The sequence below is a fragment of the Oryx dammah genome, unplaced genomic scaffold, assembly GCF_014754425.2.
Source record: "Oryx dammah isolate SB20612 unplaced genomic scaffold, SCBI_Odam_1.1 HiC_scaffold_13, whole genome shotgun sequence".
Classification (NCBI taxonomy): Eukaryota; Metazoa; Chordata; class Mammalia; order Artiodactyla; family Bovidae; genus Oryx; species Oryx dammah.
In genome coordinates, this window is record NW_024070197.1 from 587931 (window position 1) to 598968 (window position 11038).

Genomic DNA, 11038 nt, shown 5'->3' on the forward strand with positions numbered 1-11038 from the left:
TTGAGAGTCCCTTGGACTGCAAGGAGATCCAACCAGTCCATTCTTTTTTTTTTTTTTGCAAGATCCGATGCTGTAAAGAGCAATATTGCATAGGAACCTGGACAACCAGTCCATTCTGAAGGAGATCAGCCCTGGGATTTCTTTGGAAGGAATGATGCTAAAGCTGAAACTCCAGTACTTTGGCCACCTCATGCAAAGAGTTGACTCATTGGAAAAGCCTCTGATGCTCGGAGGGATTGGGGGCAGGAGGAGAAGGGGACGACAGAGGATGAGATGGCTGGATGGCATCACTGCCTCGATGGACGTGAGTCTGAGTGAACCCTGGGAGTTGGTGATGGACAGGGAGGCCTGGCGTGCTGCGATTCATGGGGTCGCAAAGAGTCGGACATGACTGAGTGACTGTACTGAACTGAACTGAATGTTTATTTTTTATTATGTTTATTTTTATTGAAGTATAGTTGTTTTACACCTGGAGCTAATTCAGGTATATAACAGTGATTCAGTATTTTTATAGATTATACTCCATTTAAATTTATTAAAGACAAGGCTTCCTTGGTGGTCTAGTGATTAAGAATCCTAGAAGACAATGGCAACCCACTCCAGTACTCTTGCCTGGCAAATCCCATGGGTGGAGGAGCCTGGTGGGCTGCAGTCCATGGGGTTGCTAGGAGTCGGGACAGACTGAGCGACTTCACTTTCACTTCACTTTCATGCAGTGGAGAAGGAAATGGCAAACCACTCCAGTGTTCTTGCCTGAAGAATCCCAGGGACAGGGGAGCCTGGTGGGCTGCCGTCTCTGGGGTAGCAGAGAGTCGGACACGACTGAAGAGACTTAGCAGCAGCCTGCCAATGCAGGGGACATGAGTTCGATCCCTGCTCTGAGAAGACCCCGTGTGCCACAGGGCACCTAAGCCCTGTGCCGTAGAACCTGTGCTCTGCAACAAAAGAAGCCAAGGCAATGAGAAGCTTGAGCACCACAACTAAGAGCAGCCCCTTATCGCCTCAAATAGAGAAAGCCCACGCACAGCAGCAGACCCAGCATGACCAAAAATAAATAAATCTTTAAAAAGTTATTAAGAACAAAAGCTATATTTTCCTGTGCTGTACAACATATCCTTGTTCTTATCTTTTTATACATAGTGAACCTGAGCAGGACCCTGTGGGACCGTCATGGGAGAGGCATCCCCAACGCTCCTGTCTCCTGACTCCCACTTGCCCCACTGGGTGTGCTTGCGGGATCTTAGTTCCCTGACTGAACGCGGGCCCTGAGCAATGAGAGCATGGGTCCTAACCCTTTGACCGACAGGGAATTCCTGTCCTGACTCTTGTTTATGGAAAATTTTATCTTCCTCAGCGTTCCTGGAATTCCAAAAAGCAAAATCAGAGAAGTGAGAAGATGCAGAAACAAAGGAAGGCAGTCAGGTGTGGCAACATAATAATAGTTTAGCCATAAAACAAAGTGAAGGACCTTTCTAGTTCCTCCTCAGGGGCTATGGATAATATCCTCAGCCATATCCTTGAGCTATTTTGCAGTTACTAAAACCCCTACCAGGTGGAAGAAGTTAACTGCATGCTGACAACCAGCATGTAGCCTCCCAGACCAGTTGGAGTTAGAAAACTGATAATTAATATTCTGAAAATATCACCATTATCTCATCATCAACCAGAGAATTGTGCTCAGGCTGATCACACATCCTGCTACCCTCTTCCTCATACTGTCTTTAAAATCCCTTCTTTGAAAGTCTTTGGGAACTTCCGGTCTTTTGAGCACGAGCTGCCTGTTCTTGCAGTAAACCCTGTACTTACCTTTCACCACAAGGGGATATCAGTGGTTTGGCTTTTCTGTGCATCAGGTGACTGGCCCAAGTTTGGTTTGGTAACCGCAGTTTGTGTCTCTTAGGCCCATAGCCCTGTTTTGCCTCTCCCCCATGAAATGTTTATCAGCTTCTGCTACCAGCGGACACATTGTGTATCGGAGGGACTAGGAATTATATGTGTACTTGGCTCTGTGTCCTCTGAGGACTTCAGAAATAATACAGTAGCCTCAGGCAGCATGATGAAGTTCACAGAAACGGAACTAACACGTCTCCAATCTTGGGTGACTGTCTTCAGACACGACAACATCCCCCAGAAGTCCTGAGATCTGCCCCTTTAAGAACGAACAGGAGGCTTCTAAGTCCTTGGACGGGTGAACTCCATTTCCCAGCGCCCCTTGGGTTTAAGCTTGTCAGTGCAAAGGGGTGGGGGGAGTTACCCCCAAGCGTGAGAACTACATAACCCAGAATACTCTGCGGAGCAGCCTTGCTGAGCCAATGAAGGCTCGGGACGGGCGTTTCCGGGCGTGTCTCCTAGCGAGGGGCGGGGCTTCCGGCGTCCTCCTCCGGGCGGTCATTTTGGCTGCTCGGGCGTGTGCGTCCGGACAGAAGTTCCGGAGCCGTGAGCCGGGGCCGACCGAACAGGACCGACAAAGCGTCAGGGGAGTCCCGCCGCCCAGAAGCGAGTCTGAGGTTCGGCCGCAGCACCGCGCGAGATGATTCGCACCAGGGCCGGTTTAAGACCCGCCGGCCCGCTCCCGGACCCGCTCCGCGCAAAGGCCTGGATGACTGCGGCCGATCGGAGGGACCCGCCGCAGGTGAGCGCTTGTCCTCGGGCCCTCCCCCCCTCGCGCTGTCCGACACTAACGTCCGCGGTGCCCCCGTCCCTGCAGCCCGGCCCCTGGAGCCCGGGACGGTGAGGCGTCAGTACACGTGCTCTTGTTTCTGACAGTGGTTGTGAATAAACTTAACATTTCCGTTTTCCAGTGTGATCTTACCATCTGGGGTGTGACTAGATGAGGGAGAGGGATTCAGGCGGAGGAAGCGGGGTGTACGAAGAGCTGGAGCTGCGACTGAGCTCTGGGAATTCGGGAACTCCGGGCTCCGTTGTGCCCGGCGAGGAACAAAGTTTGAGGCGGAGTTACTCCTGGAATAGCAGGCTGAGGGCTCTGCATATATTCTCAGGATTCTAAGAGCCGTGGGAAATTTTAAACCAAACGACGTTAGGTTTTCAAAAGTCTTCCAAAAGCTGCTTAACAGCCTTTGGATAAACAGACCGAAAGAGGAGGATGAAGACGCTGGGGCACCAGGAGCTTGGATCTTTGTTCAAGCACACAGAGCTAGTAAGAGGAGAGACTGAGGCACAGAAGTTAGGCATTCAGCCCAAGGGCCGGGCGCGCGCTCATAGCGGCGTGAACCTCGTGAGACCTGACATTATATTCATTCATCTGTAGCCTGTGTCTTAAAGCATGACTGCAGAAACGTTTGTGGGACCTGTGTAGGTATGTGTAGTGTGTCCCAGACTGCTGCTGTTCCCTTCCCCAACCCATATATTCTCTGTATTGTGGTGACCCGGGATTCTTTTTATACATTGTTTATTTATGGCTGTGCTGGGTCTTCCTTGCTGCGCAGGCATTTCTTTACCTGCCGTGACTAGGGGCTACTCTTCGCGAGGTGTATGGGCTTTTTCACTGTGGTGATTTCTCTTGTGGAGCATGGGTTCAGTAGCTGGGGTGCATTGTCTTAGTTACTGTCGCAGCTTGTGAATCTTCCCTGACCGGAGATTGAATCTGTGTCCACCGCTTTGGTAGGCAGATTGTTATCCACTGCACCACCAGAGAAGTTCCTGCTGCGGGATTCTTTAAGGACCTAAGCCTAGGGTCCTGAGTCTACCAAAGATTGTATAGAAGTGTTTCCATTTCTGGCACCTAATGTAAATGGATATGGAAATGTTATCCAAGTACCAGGATGTGAAAGTGCTTAGAGGTAGAGCTGAGGTGGGGTCATTAAGATCTTTCCATTAGGTGGGAAGAAGGAGCAAGAGAACAGAATTCAGTACTGGAACGGCTGCCTAAGAAATTGGGTATCTGTTCTGGAGGTGATGGGAAGTTTGAATCAGAAGAGGGGAACGACCTTGCCTAGCTCCATTCAGAGCAGAAGGAAATGGCAGCCCACTCCAGTGTTCTTGCCTGGAGAATCCCAGGGACAGGGGAGCCTGGTGGGCTGCCGTCTATGGGGTTGCACGGAGTCAGACACGACTGAAGCAACTTAGCAGCAGCAGCTCCATTCATTCATTAATTGGGGGGGGGGTGCTTCTCATTGCAGTGGCTTCTTGTGGCAGAGCGTGGGCTCTGGTGCGAGTGGGCTTCAGTACGTGTGGTACGTGGGCTCAATAGCTGTGCCTCTGGGCTTGCAGTTGCTCTGCAGCATGTGGAATCCTCCTGAATCAGGGATCGAACCCGTGACTCCTGCACTGGCAGGCGGACTCCTTAACACGGCCTCCAGGAGAGCCCTTACCTAGCTCTTAACAGTGTCCGTACGGCTGCACAGTGTAGAACAGATTGTGAGACTGAGGGAAGAGAAAGGAAAACCAGTGTGGAGGCTCCTGCAGCAGCCCACTGGAGGGTTTATGGAACACAGTGGGAGCTTAGAAGTGGCTCGATCCGGGATGTGTTTTTATTTTGAGTTAACTGGATTTTCCAGTGGGGAAGGAAAGTGTCTTTTTCTGCATGGGTGGTTATAACAAAGTACCATAAACTAGATGACTTATAAATACCAGTTTTTTTTCCTAGAGGCTGAAAGTCCAAGATCGGGGTGCCTGCATGGTCAGGTTCTGTGTCTGGTGAGGGCCTGCTTCCTGGTTCCTAGAAGCCATGTTCCGTGTCCTTATGTGGTGAGCAGAGAGGATCAAGCTCTCCTGACTTTTATGAGGGTGACAATCTCTCCCTTGTGTGACTTACCTTCATGGACTCATCTGATTTACTCCCAAAGGTTCTCGCTCCTAATACCATAAAATTGGGAGGTTCTGTCTCAACTATGAATTCTGGGAGGACATAAACACTGACTCTCTAACAGACAGAGTGAAACAGATGAACCTGGGTGGTCTTTTTCTTTTTTTTTTTAACATATTTGTGTGATTGAATTACATTAGTTTCACTTGTACAATATAATAATTAGATATTTATATACATTACAAAATGATGGGAAACATTCTGTTACTGTGCGTTACCATACAGAGTTCAGTTCAATTCAGTCGCTCAGTCGTGTCCAACTCTTTGCAACCCCATGAATCGCAGCACGCCAGGCCTCCCTGTCCATCACCAACTCCCGGTGTTCACTCAGACTCACATCCATCGAGTCCGTGATGCCATCCAGCCATCCCATCCTCGGTCGTCCCCTTCTCCTCCTGCCCCCAATCCCTCCCAGCATCAGTCTTTTCCAATGAGTCAACTCTTCGCATGAGGTGGCCAAAGTACTGGAGTTTCAACTTTAGCATCATTCCTTCCAAAGAAATCCCAGGGCTGATCTCCTTCAGAATGGACTGGTTGGATCTCCTTGCAGTCCAAGGGACTCTCAAGAGTCTTCTCCAACACCACAGTTCAAAAGCACCAATTCTTCGGCGCTCAGCCTTCTTCACAGTCCAACTCTCACATCCATACATGACCACAGGAAAAACCATAACCCTGATTAGACGGACCTTAGTCGGCAAAGTAACGTCTCTGCTTCTGAATATGCTGTCTAGGTTGGTCATAACTTTCCTTTCAAGAAGTAAGTGTCTTTTAATTTCATGGCTGAAGTCACCATCTGCAGTAATTTTGGAGCCCCCCAAAATAAAGTGTGACACTCTTTCCACTGTTTCCTCGTCTATTTCCCATGAAGTGATGGGACCGGATGCCATAATCTTCGTTTTCTGAATGTTGAGCTTTAAGCCAACTTTTTCACTCTCCTCTTTCACTTTCCTCAAGAGGCTTTTGAGTTCCTCTTCACTTTCTGCCATAAGGGTGGTGTCATCTGCATATCTGAGGTTATTGATATTTCTCCTGGCAATCTTGATTCCAGCTTGTGTTTCTTCCAGTCCAGCGTTTCTCATGATGTACTCTGCATATAAGTGAAATAAGCAGGGTGACAATATCCAGCCTTGACGTACTCCTTTTCCTATTTGGAACCAGTCTGTTGTTCCATGTCCACTTCTAACTGTTGCTTCCTGACCTGCATACAGCTTTCTCAAGAGGCAGGTCAGGTGGTCTGGTATTCTCATCTGTTTCAGAATTTTCCACAATTTATTGTGATCCACACAGTCAAAGGCTTTGGCATAGTCAATAAAGCAGAAATAGATGATTTTCTGGAACTCTCTTGCTTTTTCCATGATCCAGCAGATGTTGGCAATTTGATCTCTGGTTCCTCTGCCTTTTCTAAAACCAGCTTGAACATCAGGAAGTTCACAGTTCACGTATTGCTGAAGTCTGGCTTGGAGAATTTTGAGCATTACTTTACCAGCATGTGAGATGAGTGCAATTGTGCGGTAGTTTGAGCATTCTTTGGCATTGCCTTACTTTGGGATTGGAATGAAAACTGACCTTTTCCAGTCCTGTGGCCACTGCTGAGTTTTCCATATTTGCTGGCATATTGAGTGCAGCACTTTCACAGCATCATCTTTCAGGATTTGAAACAGCTCAACTGGAATTCCATCACCTCCACTAGCTTTGTTCGTAGTGATGCTTTCTAAGGCCCACTTGACTTCACATTCCAGGATGTCTGGCTCTAGATGAGTGATCACATCATCATGATTATCTGGGTCGTGAAGATCTTTTTTGTACAGTTCTTCTGTGTATTCTTGCCACCTCTTCTTAATATCTTCTGCTTCTGTTAGGTCCAGACCATTTCTGTGCTTTATCGAGCCCATCTTTGCATGAAATGTTCCCTTGGTATTTCTGATTTTCTTGGAGAGATCTCTAGTCTTTCCCATTCTGTTCTTTTCCTCTATTTCTTTGCATTGATCATTGAAGAAGGCTTTCTTATCTCTTCTTGCTATTCTTTGGAACTCTGCATTCAGATGCTATTATCTTTCCTTTTCTCCTTTGCTTTTCACCTCTCTTCTTTTCACAGCTATTTGTAAGGCCTCCCAGACAGCCATTTTGCTTTTTTGCATTTCTTTTCCATGGGAATGGTCGTGATCTCTGTCTCCTGTACAGTGTCACGAACCTCATTCCATAGTTCATCAGGCACTCTGTCTATCAGATCTAGGCCCTTAAATCTATTTCTCATTTCCACTCTATAATCATAAGGGATTTGATTTAAGTCATACCTGAATGGTCCCTACTTTCTTCAATTTAAGTCTGAATTTGCTAATAAGGAGTTCATGATCAGAGCCACAGTCAGCTCCTGGTCTTGTTTTTGCTGACTGTATAGAGCTTCTCCATCTTTGGCTGCAAAGAATATAATCAATCTGATTTTGGTGTTGACCATCTGGTGATGTCCATGTGTAGAGTCTTCCCTTGTGTTGTTGGAAGAGGGTGTTTGCTATGACCACTGCATTTTCTTGGGAAAACTCTATTAGTCTTTGCCCTGCTTCATTCCGCATTCCAGGGCCAAATTTGCCTGTTACTCCAGGTGTTTCTTGACTTCCTACTTTTGCATTCCAGTCCCCTAGAACGAAAAGGACATCTTTTTTGGGTGTTAGTTCTAAAAGGTCTTGTAGGTCTTCATAGAACTGTTCAACTTCAGCTTCTCAGTGTTACTGATTGAAGCATAGACTTGGATTACTGTGATATTGAATGGTTTGCCTTGGAGATGAACAGAGATCATTTGTCGTTTTTGAGATTGCATCCAAGTTCTTCATTTCGAACTCTTTTGTTGACCATGATGGCTACTCCATTTCTTCTGAGGGATTCCTGCCCTCAATAGTAGATGTAATAGTCATCTGAGTTAAATTCACCCATTCCAGTCCATTTTAGTTCGCTGATTCCTAGAATGTCGACGTTCACCCTTGCCATCACTTGTTTGACCACTTCCAATTTGCCTTGATTCATGGACCTGACATTCCAGGTTCCTATGCAATATTGCTCTTTACAGCATCGGATCTTGCTTCTATCACCAGTCACATCCGCAGCTAGGTATTGTTTTTGCTTTGGCTCCATCCCTTCATTCTTTCTGGAGTTATTTTTCCACTGATCTCCAGTAGCATATTGGGCACCTAATGACCTGGGGAGTTCCTCTTTTGGTATCCTATCATTTTGCCTTTTCATACAGTTCATGGGGTTCTCAAGGCAAGAATCCTAAAGTGGCTTGCCATTCCCTTCTCCAGTGGACCACGTTCTGTCAGACCTCTCCACCATGACCCGCCCGTCTTTGGTTGCCCCGCAGGCATCGCTTAGTTTCATTGAGTTAGACAAGGCTGTGGTCCTAGTGTGATCAGATTGACTAGTTTTCTGTGAGTATGGTTTCAGTGTATCTGCCCTCTGATGCCCTCTTGCAACACCTACCATCTTACTTGGGTTTCTCTTACCTTGGCCGTGGGGTATCTCTTTGCAGCTGCTCCAGCAAAGGGCAGCCGCTGCTCCTTACCTTGGACCGTACAGAGTTACTACAGTGTTATTGACTATATCCCTACGCTGTACTCAGTAGTCCCGAACCTGTGGGCTGCGGACTGCTACCTCTTGTCAGATCTGCAGCATCACTAGATTAGAAATAAAGTGCACGATAAATATAGTGCGCATAAACCAGCCCGAAACCATCCTCCTCTGGTCTGTTAAAAATTGTCTTCCATGAAACCAGTCCCTGGTGTCAAAAAGGTGGGGGACCACTGCTTACCTCCTTGACTTATTTATTTTACACCAGGAAGTTTGTTTTGCAGTTACCACGAGGCTCTGTTTGTTTGTTTGCGGGTGGTCTTTGTTGCGTCATGAAGGCTTGTTTGAGGCGGTGCAGAGTCTAGTTGTGGCGCTTGGGCTTCGGAGCGTGCAGGCTTCCGTCGTTGCTGCTCGAAGGCTCAGTTGCTCTGCAGCATGTGGGATTCTAGTTTCCCACCAAGGGATCGAACCCGAGTGCCTTGCACTGCCAGGCAGATTCTTAACCTTTGGGCTGCCAGGGAAGTCCCTCCCACGAAGTTTTTATATATGTATATATATACATACATATAACATAAAAATACATGTTTTAAGTTGCTGGTTTCTTCATGTCAAATGAGTTTCCAATACCCTACATTTGTACTCTCCACTTCTCATAATTGCTGGTTTTGATACCATATTTGTGTGTGGGTGATTTCCTACCTTGACTGTATGTGAGCTTTTACCAGTGAGCTTTCCCATTTGTAATTTTCTTGTTTCTAGTTGTGGCCTTTTCCTTCTAGATAGTTCCTTTGGCATATGTGCTAAAGCTGGTTTGGTGGTGCTGAATTCTCTTAGCTTTTGCTTGTCTGTAAAGCTTTTGACTTCTTGGTCGAATCTGAACGAGAGCCTTGCCGAGTAGACTATTCTTTGTTGGAGGTTTATAGCTTTTCTGCCTGGCCGAGCTTCTGCTGAAAAATCAGCTGATAACCTTATGGGAATTCCTTTGTATATACTTACTGCTTTTCCCTTGTTGCTTTTTTTTGTTCTGGGCACATTGAGCAGCTCTCGGGTCTTAGTTCCCTGACTACAAATTAAACCTGGGTCACAGCTGAGAAAGCACTGAGTCCTAAGCACTGGACTGCCAGGGAATTCCCAAGTTCTGTATATTTTAGTGATGTATTTATGATTATATGTGCTGTCAAAATATGCAGAATTGTCCATTAGACAGAGTACATTTTACAGTATATACTATAGAAAATTAAGACAAATCCCAGAGACTTTTATTATTTTAAACAGAGTGGTCATGAAAGGACTCTGATAAAAAGACATTAGGACTGGTGACCTAGTGGTTAAGGGCATTCCAACGCAGGGGACGCAGCTTTGATCCCTGGTAAGGGAACTAAGATTCCGCATGCCCCAGGACAAGTATGCCCACGTGCCGCGACCAGAGAGGCCTCCGTGCTGCAACGAACAGCCCACATACCTCACCTAAGACGTGATGCGGCAAATAAATAAATCTTAGAAATAAAAAGATGTTAGACCAAGTGGTCAAGCGGCTAAGCTTCCGAGCTCCCAATGCCAGGCCTCTGGTCAGGGAACTGTCAGGCAGATTATCTCACTACTGCTGTCCAGGAAATACCAAGTTGACTGATTTAAGATTTGGTTTCTGGGGAAGGCTGAAACTGAACTTAGGTAGTGTTGGTTTGGTGAGTAAAGCTCAGTTCAAGTGACTCCATTTGGGGCCAGTTGTCTCCTTTTTTTTTTTAACAATTCTTTAAATTATTATTTTGGATTAAGGTATAATTGATAAAAAGTGTTGTATTACTCTCAGGTGTACAGCAGAGTGGCTCAGTTACACATGTCTATGCATCCACTCTTTTTCAGATTCTTATCCCTTATACATTATTACAGAATACTGAGTAGAGCTCTTGTGCTATACGGTAGGTCCTTGTTGGTTGGTTATCTGTTTGATTTAGTGTGTGTGTGTGTGTGTGTGTGTGTGTTGGTTATCTGTTTTATTTAGTGTGTGAGTGTGTGCTCAGTAGCGTCTGACTCTTTGTGACCCCATGGACTGTATAGCCCCCCAGGCTCCTCTGTCCATGGGGTTCTCCAGGCAAGAACACTGGAGCGGGCTACCATTCCCTTCTCCATTTATTCATAGTAGTGGATATGTTCATTGCAAACTCCTGATTTAGCTGCCCACCACCTTTCCCTTTGATAACTATGATCCTTTTCAAAGTCTAATCTGTTTCTATTTTGTAAGTAAGTTTCTTTGTGAAGATTTGTATCATATTTTTAAGATTCTGCATATAAGTGACACCATATTTGCCTTACTTCACTTGGTGTGACAATCTCTGTTGTTTCATTCTCTTTTATGGCTGAGTGATATTCTGTTATATATGTGTGTCTGTCTGTGGCTCTGTGTGTGCGGCGTGTGTGTCTGTGGCTGTGGCTGTGTGTGTGTGCGGCGTGTGTGTGTGTGCAGTGTGTGTGTGTGTGTCTGTGGCTCTGTGTGTGCGGCGTGTGTGTGTGTCTGTGGCTCTGTGTGTGTGTGGCGTGTGTGTGTCTGTCTGTGGCTCTGTGTGTATGGCGTGTGTGTGTGTGTGCGGCGTGTGTGTGGGGCATGTGTGTGTGTGTGTGTCTGTGGCTCTGTGTGTGCGGCGTGTGTGTGTGTGT

General features: G+C 46.6%; 1 protein-coding gene across 2 annotated transcripts in view; it reads left to right on the forward strand.

Annotated features, from left to right (window-relative positions):
* Positions 1-2367: 2367 nt before the first annotated feature.
* Positions 2368-11038, forward strand: part of LOC120871819 (zinc finger protein 501-like) — a 34510-nt gene continuing 25839 nt past the window's right edge. Inside the window, exon 1 of one of the 2 annotated variants that reach the window (XM_040251798.1) lies at positions 2368-2632. The gene's annotated coding sequence lies outside the window, so the exon portion shown is untranslated. The remainder of the gene's footprint in view (positions 2633-11038) is intronic. The other variant, XM_040251799.1, reaches the window with a different exon arrangement.